We start from the raw sequence: 12876 nt of genomic DNA, 5'->3' as shown, positions 1-12876 counted from the left end.
GCCCCAGAGCCTAATGAGCTGGTGGTGACTGAGGCAGGCCCATGATGAAATGAGAAATGCTTCATCATAGGCCAGACTATAGGATTTGGATTTCATTCTTAAAAAAAAAAAGACATTGAAGCCTTTGAAAGATTTTAAGCAAGAGCCTGACCTAATTTTTTTTTTTTAAACACATCAGCTATGTAGAGAAGGATTGGAGGGAAAACAAGAGTAAACTGAAGGGGATGAGCTAGGATGTTATTGCTATCGTCCAGCTAAGCCACATGATGACAGGACTGGGACCTGGGCTGTAGTTTTAGGAAAGTCGATGGTATCTGATGGCTTGGAGGTAGGATGGAGAAGAGTTGAGTCAAGAATGACACCAGGTTCCAAGTATAAGCAAGTGGGTGGTGGAAAAAGGAACAGGATGGGTTTTGAAACTATCAAGAACTCAGGCCATTTGTCAGTACATAAGTCTGGAGCTCTGAGGAAAGATTGTGACTTGACATATAAAAATGAGTGTTATCACTCAAGAGATGAGTCCTGAATATCAGAAAAAGGGAACACCAGAGAATAGATATGATTACCTAGGGAGAAAGTGAATGTGAGCAAAGAAGGGGCTCAGGATTGAGCCCCAAAGAACAACAGTTTGAAGAGAACAGAGCTTTAGAAGGTTGCCTCTTACCTCTTCCTTCCTAGACATCTCCAAGCTGTTCTATCTGTTCTAATCTAAAACTGCCTACATAGTCAGCCTTGGCCCTCCAGCATATTTGTTTGGTTTTACCGTTAAATATTTTAATCCTTGCAGTTTAATATCAGTGGATAAAAGAAACTTTCCTGTAATGCAGATTGGCTGATAAGCTTTTATAAATAAGTGATCACACACATTTAGAGCCCCTTTACTCTTAGCATGTAGCACTCACTGTGTTTGTGATCGAGAGAGTCCCACATTTAAGACGTTATCCTAATACAACTCAGCCATAACAAAGAGTAAAATAATGTCATTTGCTGCAACATGGATGGACCTGGAGATCATCACACTAAGGTGAACAGGGAAAGATGTATCACCTATATGTGACATCTTAAAAAAGAAAATACAATGAACTTATTTCCAAGACAGAAAGAGACTCACAGATGTGGAAAACATGCATATGGTTATAAAAGGGAAAACAGGGGTGAGGGAAGGAGAAATTAGGAGATTGGAATTGATACACTGCTGCTGCTGCTGCTAAGTTGCTTCAGTCGTGTCTGACTCTGTGCGACCCCATAGACGGCAGCCCACCAGGCTCCCCAATCCCTGGGATTCTCCAGGCAAGAACACTGGAGTGGGTTGCCATTTCCTTCTCCAATGCGTGAAAGTGAAAAGTGAAAGGGAAGTTGTTCAGTCGTGTCCCACTCTGTGCGACCCCATAGATGGCAGCCCACCAGGCTCCTCCATCCATGGGATTTTCCAGGCAAGAGTACTGGAGTGGGGTGCCATTGCCTTCTCCATTGATACACTACTATATATAAAATAATCAACCAGGGCCTACTGTATAACACAGGGAACTATACTCAATATTTTGTAATAACATATAAGAGAATCTGAAGAATAGATATGTATGTGTATGTGTACACACATATATATAAAATCACTTTGATGTATACCTGAAATTAACACAACTTTGTAAATCAACTTTCCTTCAGTAAAAAAAAATACATATATATAAATTGAAAAAAGACATTATCCCAAGCATTGCTACTTACTTGAGGACATATAACTACAGTCTAGACCAAGAGGCAAACATGACTGAAAACAACACAAGTCAAGACACAGAGCTATAGTAAAAGATATAAACAAACTGCTAGGAGAATTCACTGGAAGATGTAATAAACTCCAATGGAGGAGAGCTTGCGAAGCTTCTTGGAAGTGCATATTTAAAGTGGCTTCTGAAGACAGAGTAGGATTTAAGACTGGGCAGTGTGATGATACGTGCTATGCTCGCGACTGGGGCCTTTATCCTAGAGACAATAGGGTACCACTGGAAGTGTTGTGGTAGGAGGATAATACAGTCAGATGGGAGTTAGATAACCCTAGTGGTAGGAAAGGGAGTTAGTGGGAGGAGAGTTCCACCACGAGGAACCCAGTTATGAGACACAATGAGGGCCTGAACCCGGGCAGAGAGAACAGAAAGTTGAGGGCAGATGTGAGGAACATTTTAGGAGCCTAACAACCAGATTAACTCTATAGAGGGAGTGAGATTGTGAACTTGTGTGTAATCACTAACAAAAATATAGACCCTAAGAGGAGAAAAATAAAATTCGAGATTGAAATAGGTCAATCTGTAGTGCTTCCGAGTTTGTCAGTAATGAGGAAGAGAAATGGAGCTTAATGTGGTACAGAAGTGGCCTGAGTGAAGATAAACCACAGGCTCACTAGCTGTGTAAGCTTGACTAACCTATTTAACTTCTCTGCCTTAATTTCTTGGCCTCTATTAGGATAAGAGTAACATATCTCATAGAGTTGTTGCTAGAATTAAATGAGTTACTCTATGTAAATCACTTAAAATAGTGACTGGCAAGCCCATAGTAAGTACTCAGCTATTATTATTAATAGTAGTGTTAAGAGAAGTGGGGTCAGGGATATAAATTAGGAGTTTGGGATTAACACATACACTACTATATATAAAATGCTGGCCACCCACTCCAGTATTCTTGCCTGAAAATCCCCATGGATAGAGGAATGTGGTGGGCTACAGTTCCATGTGGTCATAAAGAGTTGGACATGACTGAGCAACTAAACAACAGTAACAATATATATTAAACAGGTAAATGACAAGGACCTACTCTGTAGCACAGGGAACTATACTTAGTATCTTGTCATTTCTATACTGGAGAATGGAATGGCAAACCACTTCAGCATTCTTGCCTTGAGAAGCCCGTGAACATGTATGAAAGGGCAAAAAGATATGACACTGAAAGATGAACACCCCAGGTCAGTAGGTGTCCAATATGCTACTGGAGAAGAGCAAAGAAATAGCTCCAGAAGGAATGAAGAGGCTGGGCCAAAGCAGAAACAACGCCCAGTTGTGGATGTGTCTGGTGGTGAAAATAGACTCTGATGCTGTAAAGAACAATATTGCATAGGCACCTGGAATGTTAGATCCATGAATCAAGGTTAACTGGAAGTGGTCAAGCAGGAGATGGCAAGAGTGAACATCAACATTTTAGGAATCAGTGAAATGAAATGGATGGAAAGGGGTGAATTTAATTTAGATGACCATTATATCTACTACTGTGGGCAAGAATCCCTTAGAAGAAATGGAGTAGCCCTTACAGTAACAATAGAGGCCAAAATACACTCCCTGGGTGCAGTCTCAAAAACAACAGAATGATCTTGATTCGTTTCTAAGGAAAACTATTCAATATTACAGTAATCTAAATCTATGCTCCAATCACTAATACTGAAGAAGATAAAGATGAATGGTTCTATGAAGACCTACAAGATCTTCTATAACTAACACCAAAACAAAAAAGATGGCCTTTTCATCATAGAGGAGTGGAATGCAGAAGTAGGAAGTCAAGAGATACCTGGAGTAACAGGCAAATTTGGAATATAAAATGAAGCAGGGCAAAGGCTAACAGAGTTTTGCCAAGAAAACACACTGGTCATAACAAACACCCTCTTGCAACAACACAAGAAACGACTTTACACATGGACATCACCAGGTGGTCAGTACCAAAATCAGATTGATTATGTTCTTTGCAGTCGAAACTGGAGAAGCTGTATACAGTCAGCAAAAACAAGACCGGGAGTTGACTGAGGCTCAGATCACCAACTCCTTATTGCAAAATTCAGATTTAAATTGAAGAAAGTAGGGAAAACCACCAGGCCATTCTGGTATGACCTAAATAAAATCCCTTAGGATTATACAGTGGAAATGACAAATAGATTTAAGAGATTGGATCCAATAGAGAACCTGAAGTACCATGAGGTTCATAATATTGTACAGGAAGCAGTGACCAAAACCATCCCTAAGAAAAAGAAATGCAACAAGGAAAAATGGTTGTCTGAGGAGGCCTTACAAATAGCCAAGAAAAGAAAAGAAACAAAAGGCAAAGGCGAAAAGGAAAGATACACCCATCTGAATGCAGAGTTCCAAATTGCAAGGAGAGATACGAAAGGCTTCTTCAGTGAATAATGCAAAGAAATAGGGGAAAACAATAAAATGGAAAAGACTAGAGATCTCTTCAAGAAAATTAGAGATACCAAGGAAACATTTCAAGCAAAGATGGGCACAATAAAGGACAGCGATAGTATGGACCTAAAATAAGCAGAAGATATTAAGAAGAGGTGGCAAGAATGCACAGAAGAACTGTACAGAAAAGGTCTTAATGACCCAGATAACCACAATAGTGTGCTCACTCACCTAGAGCCAAACATCCTGGAGTGTGAAGTCAAGTGAGCCTTAGGAAGCATTACTATGAACAAAAGCTAATGGAGTTGATGGAATTCCAGCTGAGTTATTTCAAATCCTAAATGTTGATTCTGTGAAAGTGCTGCACTCAATATGTCAACAAATTTGGAAAACTCAGTAGTGGGTGGCCACAGGACTGGAAAAGGTCAGTTTTCATTTCAATCCCAAGGAAGGGCAATGCCAAAGACTGTTCAAACTACCACACGATGGCACTCATTTCACATGCTAGCAAAGTAATGCTCAAGATCCTACAAGCTAGGCTGTAACAGTATGTGAACCAAGAACTTCCAGATGTACAAGCTGGATTTAAAATGGGCAGAGGAACCAAAGATTAAATTGCCAACATTCACTGGATCATAGAGAAAGCAAGAGAGTTCCACAAAAACATCTACTTCTTCTTTATTGACTATGTGAAAGTCTTTGCCTGTGTGAATCACAACAAACTGTGGAAAATTCTTAAAGAGATGGGCATGCAAGACCACCTTAGCTGCCTCCTAAGAAACCTGTATGCAGGTCAAGAGGCAACAGAATATTACATGGCACAACAGACCGGTTCCAGATTAGGAAAGGCGTACGTCAAGGCTGTATATTGTCACCCTGCTTATTTAACTTATATGCAGAGTACATCATGCGAAGTGCCAGGCTGGATGAAGCACAAGATGGAATCAAGACTGTTGGGAGAAATATCAATAACCTCAGATATGCAGATGACACCACCCTTATGGCAGAAAGTGAAGAACTAAAGAGCCTCTTGATGAAAGTGAAAGAGGAGAGTGAAAAAGTTGGCTTAAAAGTCAACATTCAGAAAACTAAGATCATGGCATTCAGTCCCATCACTTCATGGCAAATAGATGGGGAAACAATGGAAACAGTGACAGACTTTATTTTCTTAGGCTCAAAAATAATTGCGGACGTGATTGTAACCATGAAATTAAAAGACACTTGTTCCTCGGAAGAAAAGCTATGACCAGCCTAGATAGCACATTTAAAAGCAGAGACATCACTTTGATAACAAAGGTCCAGATAGTCAAAGCTATGGTCTTTCCAGTAGTCATGTACAGATGTGAGAATTAGTCCATAAAAAAGGCTGAGTTCTGAAGATCAATGCTTTTGAACTGTGGTGCTAGAGAAGACTCTTGACAGTCCCTTGGACTGCAAGGAGATCCAACCAGTCAATCCTAAAGGAAATCAGTTCTGAATATTCATTGGAAGCACTGATGCTGAAGCCCCAATATTTTGGCCACTTGATGCAAGGAACTGATTCGTTGGAAAAGACCCTGATGCTGGGAAAGATTGAGGGCAGGAGGAGAAGGTAGCAACAGAGGATGAGTTGGTTGGATGGCATCATCGACTCAACTGACTTGAGTCTGAGCAAACTCTGGAAGACAGTGAAGGACAGGGAAGCCTGGAGTGCTGCGGTCCATGGAGTCACAAAGATTTGGACACAACTAAGCAACTAAACAACAACAACAACCTCTGTGTGTGTGTGTGTGTGTGTGTGTGTGTGTGTATACATATATATAGGTATGTGTGTGTTTGTGTATATATATACATATATATATTAAATGCTTTGCTCTACACTTGAAACTAACACAACACTGTAAATCAACTATACTTCAATTCTTTAAAAATGACGTAAATTTTTAAAAAAGAAAAGAGGTGAGAAGAGAGCCAAGAACAGCACCTGGAAGATCCTGGGTTTAGGAGGCCAGTGGGCTGAGCAGCAGTAGGCAGCTGTGCTAGAACACAGCAGTGGGAGAGGTCGGAAGAGCAGCATCACTGAAATCCTCCTGTGTCACAGTGGTTTGTACTTCAGAACACTTTGTTATTTTGTATCACTTGTTTCTCATAGCATCCCTGGGAAACCAGTAGAATAGGTCTTCTCATTCCTCTTTAATACAGACAGCAGAATCGATGAGGTTGTAGTTAATGACAGAATCGGATTTTAACTCCGGCTTCCTGATTCTGCTTCCAGGAAATCAGAACTCTGCTTTGAATTGCTTCACCCCAAATTCAGGACCCTGTCCTCCAGAATATTTTCCAGAATTCATCTGGAATAGATAATGCTTTTATGTAGCATTTCTTTTCATCTTTCTTACCCTTTAAAAAAAATCCCTGATTGTCTAAAAGCAGGGCTCAGTAGCCAGGTAGCTTGACTTCCAGTCCTGGCTCTCCCACACACTAAATGCCCTGCCAGTATAAAAGCCCTGTGGCTCTGCTTCCTTATTTGTAAAATGGAAGAAACAGTACCTCATGGTTATTAGGATTAAACAAGCTAATCCACCTTAGAACAGTGGCTGGCACATCATAAACATTTAATAATGATGACAATATTTAGTTAGTTGCCCTACTAAGTTAACTATAAAACGAGCACTGTATTTTTCTTCCACTGCCAACATGTACATCAATACTTTCCCAATAATTTCTTTTTTTAAAACTGGCCTTGTTACCTCAGATATTTTTTAATCAGAAGTCACTAGAAGAGAACAAACAAAAATTAAGTCTCACTTATTGGTATTAGTTGAAGAACAAATCTACATAAACTGGGAATTATTTTTAAATTACACAATTAGCATTACATAAAGTAATTAGAATTAATGCTTAGGAAAAAATGTTCTTAGCCTCATGACTTCCTTAACAAGAGAGAAAAAGAGAAGGGAATGGAAGAGAGAAGTGGGTTAGGAAGAGAAGAACTAGAATAACAAATTCTCTGTTATCAGTGAGCTATAGGGAAGGCATATCAGAAAAGGCCTTCTTTAAGGCATTACAGAGCTCAGTCTTTAAAGGAATAAGAGTTAGCCTGCAAAGGTGGGTCTCACTAGGGAGAAGATAGCCCAGAGTTTCAAGAAGATGGCATTTGAAACACACTTAGAGGGTAAAGAGGAGTTAGAGATAAACGAAGATGGCAGCAGGGGATTATAGGTGGATACAAAATCATTAGCAAAGAAAAGGAAATTGGAAACCAACTGGGATGATGACTGGCATGTAGTCTCGATTCTCTAGATCTTCCAAGTGTGATCTGTGGACCAGCGGTATCAGTATCACCCAGGAGTCTTATTAGAAATGCAGAAACTCCTGGCTCACCCTGACCTACTCGATCAGAATCCACTTTAGAAGATCCCTGCGTGATAGGTATGCAGTTTAAGCTGTGGGAAGCACTGCTTCAGAACATATTACTGGCTCTTAATCTGGGTGGAACACTGGAATCATCTACAGGTTGTTGTTTTTTTTTTAAGTTTTTATGCTGTGCGCCACCCAGCTGATATGGGATATGGCCTGGATCCTGGGATTTTTTTTAAATCTCCCCAGATAACTCTAATGTGTATCCAAGTTTGAGAACCAGTGGAGATTGTTAAACAGTGATTTTCAGTGGAGAGTATGGGCAGTAAGCATGAAAAGATTTATTGGGCTGAACTGCAGAGAGCTAAAGGTGTAAGGGGGGTGTGTGTGTGTGTGTGTGTGATGTTGCTGTTAGTTTGTTTTTAGTTAGGTACTAGCGGTTAAGTACCACTCTGCAGAGAGCTAAAGGTGTAAGGGGTGTGTGTGTGGATGTGTGATGTTGCTGTTAGTTTGTTTTTAGCTAGGCACTAGTGGTTAAGTACCACTATTACATGAACCTATAAAGGAAAAGTTGGTTTTAACCAAAGGTGTAAGGGTTGTGTGTGTGTGATGTGCTTTTAGTTTGTTTTTAGCTAGGCACTAGGGGTTAAGTACCACTATTACATGAACCTATAAAGGAAAAGTTGGTTTTAACCTAAGTATATATTCCTGACTTGCAAATGTGATGAAGAAAGTACAACATTCATCTGTGAAATATAAACTGCCTTGAAAATCCAATGAATAGTTCTTTTTTGACATTTTAAATTTCTTAAAACAAATGTATACTGAAATAACTAAATAAAACGATTGGTTTTCTGAGTTGTTTTCCACTACATTGGGGTTTGAAAAGCATGAAAACCCAAAGACAGATTTCTAAATGCAAATGCCTCAAACTCAGATCCATTATTTAAACCCAGACACAGAAGATGACTCAAATTCTCTTTCCAAAATGTCATCTTGAGGGAGCCTGCTCTTGCACCTTTCCATCAGATGGCGATCTCATCACAGTTTATACAGACTGTCACTATCGTATAACAACCCAGAGCCACTCTGCCAAGATGCTTATGCTTTTTGTGTAACAGTGTCCTTGGCGTACGCTTTTGTCCAATGAATAGCATTCTTACACCCTATGTGGTTGGGGCCTATACACCCTGACTGTGTGACCAAGAACAAGATAGCTATAAAAGGGGAAGTAACACTCTACTTTTTAAACAATCATTCACATTATACCTGAATATAAATAGGTGTAAGTAATAGATTTTTTTTAATTATAGAAACATATCCACTATTTCTAGCAAGATAATGTTTACTTGCATTAAGGTGATAAGAGAAAGACCTTGCTTCTTACTGCAAGATTAAGTGGGAAGCTGGACTGGTTTTTGGAAGATGAGGCCAAACAGAGCTCAATTGGGTTGTAGTGATGATCACATAGCTATATACATTTATTATTAACCTATATTTATAATAGATAAATTATATGGTGTATAAATTCTGTATCAGTTAAGCTGTAAAAAGTTGAGGGGGGCAGTGTTCAATTAGAAGAAAATTGCTGAGAGGTTTCCCTAAGAAAACAAAGTGAGATCACTGGAGTAGCATTATCATAGAGCCATCTAAGAAGCCTGGTGCCTGGAAGATTAGGAATAGACAGTAAAAGCAGAGGTGAGAAAATCCTGATCTTCTTACTCTAATGTGCACACTCTCTGGAACACGGCCTGCTCAGATGACTCACTTTCCTTCTCTGGAACTACTGCAGAGTCATGGGTGTGGGGCAGGTGTTCAAATCACCCCAGAAGGAAGCGACACTTTGATGTTCTTGGCTCCAAGCATTAGTGACCTGGGGCATGGAGGTCAGTAGACTTTTAATACAAAAAAGGAAGGCAGAACCATAGTGGGGCAGACAGAGGAAGTACTGCACTAAGATGTTTACAGAACCCCAGGATATTCCATCTAAAGGCAAAGAGACTTGTCTGGGGTACGTAAACAACCTCAGGGTCACTGAGAACAATCTTAAACACCAACAGAAGCAGAATTCTAAAGGTTCTCCTGAACCAGCAGAAATAATCTGTGGCATGTGAATGAATAGGGTTGTACCCAAAATTCATCTTGCCTGACTCACCTTTTCTCTAGGGGCTATGTCTTGTTCTCAGGCAGGCACTCAGGTGTGTCACCTTCTCACACTGAGCAGGAGGAATGGACGTATGCAGGAAGAACTTTGTGTTGTGGAGGAGGCGTTCCTACCAAGAACAATTCTGCATAGGAGTATGAAAACCTCTGGCAAAGGAGGTTAATTTATTTTGATGTATTAAGACTGGTTATAAAACACTGATGCAGGTATAATCAGATAGGACAAGATGTTCTCAGTGGAGCCTCCATAAAAAATCTCAAATAAAATTAATCTATCCTGTAATGACTGATGTGAGGCAGGAGAAAAAAAATATATTCTTTGCAATGGCATAAAATAGTCATGAATTTGAATTTGCATATGGAAAAGCAATTTCATAGTAACCAAAGTAATGAGACTGTTCTCCATTTATGAAAGATAGCATTTTGTTGGAGGAGAGACTTAGCATAAAACAAACAGGCATGATTCAGGAGTTCCATCCTGACTGTATCCCTGGTCCTGTGTGCCCTTAAAAACCCCATACATTTTGGTGGAAATCTCAGAGCACTACTCTCAGCCTCTGTATTTCACAGATAAGACCAAGGTCCAGAGGTCTGCAAATGGCTTTCCCTAGTACCTGATGAGTGATCTGAACAACAGAGACAGAACCAGAAGAGGGTCTTTCTAACTCAGTCCCCGAAACCCCTAATATAGAAAGTAATGTTCTGTGGAGGGTCCAGGGTCACCCAGAGAAGGTCACTGCCTTCTAAAAGCTTTCCAGCACACCTCAGGGCTTTGTCCTCTGACACATCTAGCAAATCACCTCCGTCAAAAGCATGTTAAACCACTCCATTAGGAAGTCAAGGGCCCCCATTCTCTGAGGCTTTTCTGTTCAATGGCAAGGGAGACTTCAGCAACTTCTTTAAAAAGGCGGGGGGGGAGGGGGTGGGGGGGGGGAGGTAGCAAGGGAAAGAAAGCTAAACTCAACACCTATTGTTTCTCTTTCCACAGGATCATGTGTTTTTACTGCCAGTATTGAGAAATTCATGGAAGTTGTCAGCAGGAAGTAAAAATTTACAGAGAAGGGTGTATGTGTTTGCCGCTTCCACACATTAATGGCATGATTTTTTTTTTAATGCAAAAAGAAAAAGAAAAAAAAACCACCCACATTTTAATTTAGCATGAGCCAATTTACAGAGCATGGAAATTCACTTTCATTCCCAGGATTGGCACGTATGCAATTAGCAATGCAGTGTATATACAAGAAGCCATGCTGTTAACAGTTTATCTCAAGTAATTTGGTGTCATTTATAAAAGGAAGAAATTTCTGCCGCCAGAAGGGACAGAAGGAGAAGGAGATGGAATGATCAAATCATGGAGAAACACTAAAATTACTAAATCCACAACAGCTCGCCTTATTTTTCTTGGACCCAAACTGTCAGGGTATAAACACTATTTGTTTCTTTTTTAAAACATCTATAGTTTTGCTGTAAATAATAACACTGTATAAATTCTAACAGAAAAATAGAATAAATGTTGATAAGGCACTGCCTCTTAGAACACAAACAGAATATTGCAAATGCATTTAACATAATAGGGGTCTCAAGCGACTTCACCCTAGAAGAGGGAGGAGGGGTAATGGGTGGGGGAATCTTCACTGATTCTTGTATATTAGCAATTATAATGTTTGTATATGCAAAACTGCTAGCTTGATTTAAAAAAAAAAAAACAAATCTTTAAAATCTGCTGCAAATTTAAATAATTCCCCAAATGAGGAATTCTGTAGTTCTGTGAAAAAAAAATTTTTCTTCAGAATACTAATATTTTGATGCATGTGTATCACCTTATTTTGATTAAATCTTTTCCAATTTTGCAAACACTACAGTATACTGCAACACAGAAGATTTTATCTGTAAACACAAAGCCCTTCATCTAATATTTGTTGCTATTGCCAATTTTTCAATGAAATGATCTAAAAATGAAAAAAAAAAAAAAAACCTATACAGTAGTTGCTTTAGGGGGAGGGGGGTGCCGTTAGTGCTTAAAAGGGTAATGCTTGCCGCTTTAGAGGTGGATGGTGCTCAAAAGAGGCCCCCGTCGGGGGTGCTTTAAATGGACTGAACAGAATTCTTAGCTAGTAGGATGGCAGCACGCTGTAAAATTACTCCCGTATCGTGGACTGGCTGTAAGATGTAGACGCCTTTCAGTAAGCCGATCACTTGTAACCATTCTCGCCATGTCATATTAGGTTAATAAGGCTGCTGTGTTTTAAAGGGCATTTTTATTTGGGTTTTGGTGAAATCCTTTAATTTGTTGATTATATTCATATAAAATCAGCATTCATTGACACATAGCTCTAATGACATATGTATGAAAAACCATACACTGGATGACCTAGTCGATTATTTAAAGCAAAAATAAATTGTGTTCAACTCTTCACCTATCTGTGCTCCCAAGTGTCCTTGTGTTCTCTGACAAAAGGCAAACTACCTTAACTCCTTGTCACGCGGCCACAGTTGTCCTCTTCACCAGCTTTCCTTGCGCTCCTGCCTCTGATCACTGAAGAGACAGTCCCCAGGGTTCTGTCGTGCCCTGCCAACTCCCAACTTAACACAAGTGCTGTGCATTTCATGGAGAAGCCAAAAATTAGACGACTGACAAGCGATCTTTGCCCATGTCTGGTTTGAGCTGCCCCCCAAACGTGGAGAATTAACAGCTGTTAACAGCTGACACGTCCAGAAGTTGTAAAAGAGCACCTCCAGGAACCATCCCTACACCATAGGGTTGTAGCCCATAAAGCAATTGTTTTACAGTTGACGTCCACTGTCAGTACTTGTAAGCTGGGAGATTTCACCCAAATTTCTAACTTCTCTGGAAAAGCATGATTTGTAACCACAGGCCTCATTGCCAGAAGAAAGCAAGCTGCTGCCCCTGCCCCCTCCAGCCAGGCCTGTGGTCTCCAGGTACCACAGTCCCAGCCCTGCTTCTTAGGCCATGAGCCCTGACTGGCCTCGTAGGAGCTGGAGTCTGTGATCAGAGGCTACATGACAAGCTCAACAAGGGCAGAGACCATGGCTACTTTAATTCTTATTCTAGTCCAGAGCCTGGCATACAGTAATGGGGGTAGCAGCAACTAGGGTCATCATTGCTAAAACTGGAATACTCACGATATGCCAGATAAGTATTTGCCTTCATTAACTCAGTGCTCATAACTACTTTATGAGTAGATACTATCTTTGA

At 40.1% G+C, this 12876-nt stretch overlaps 1 protein-coding gene across 4 annotated transcripts in view; it reads left to right on the top strand.

Moving 5' to 3' along the window:
• ANK3 (ankyrin 3) overlaps nucleotides 1–12077 on the top strand; it is a 365564-nt gene extending 353487 nt beyond the window's left edge. For all 4 annotated transcript variants that reach the window (XM_055589804.1, XM_055589787.1, XM_055589801.1 and 1 more), the window contains one exon: nucleotides 10648–12077. The gene's annotated coding sequence lies outside the window, so the exon portion shown is untranslated. The remainder of the gene's footprint in view (nucleotides 1–10647) is intronic.
• The last annotated feature ends 799 nt before the right edge of the window (nucleotides 12078–12876 follow it).

Source organism: Bubalus kerabau, chromosome 1 (assembly GCF_029407905.1).
Source record: "Bubalus kerabau isolate K-KA32 ecotype Philippines breed swamp buffalo chromosome 1, PCC_UOA_SB_1v2, whole genome shotgun sequence".
In the NCBI taxonomy this organism is placed as follows: Eukaryota; Metazoa; Chordata; class Mammalia; order Artiodactyla; family Bovidae; genus Bubalus; species Bubalus kerabau.
Note: the sequence above shows the minus strand (reverse complement) of the source record. Positions and strands in the feature narration are given on the sequence as shown.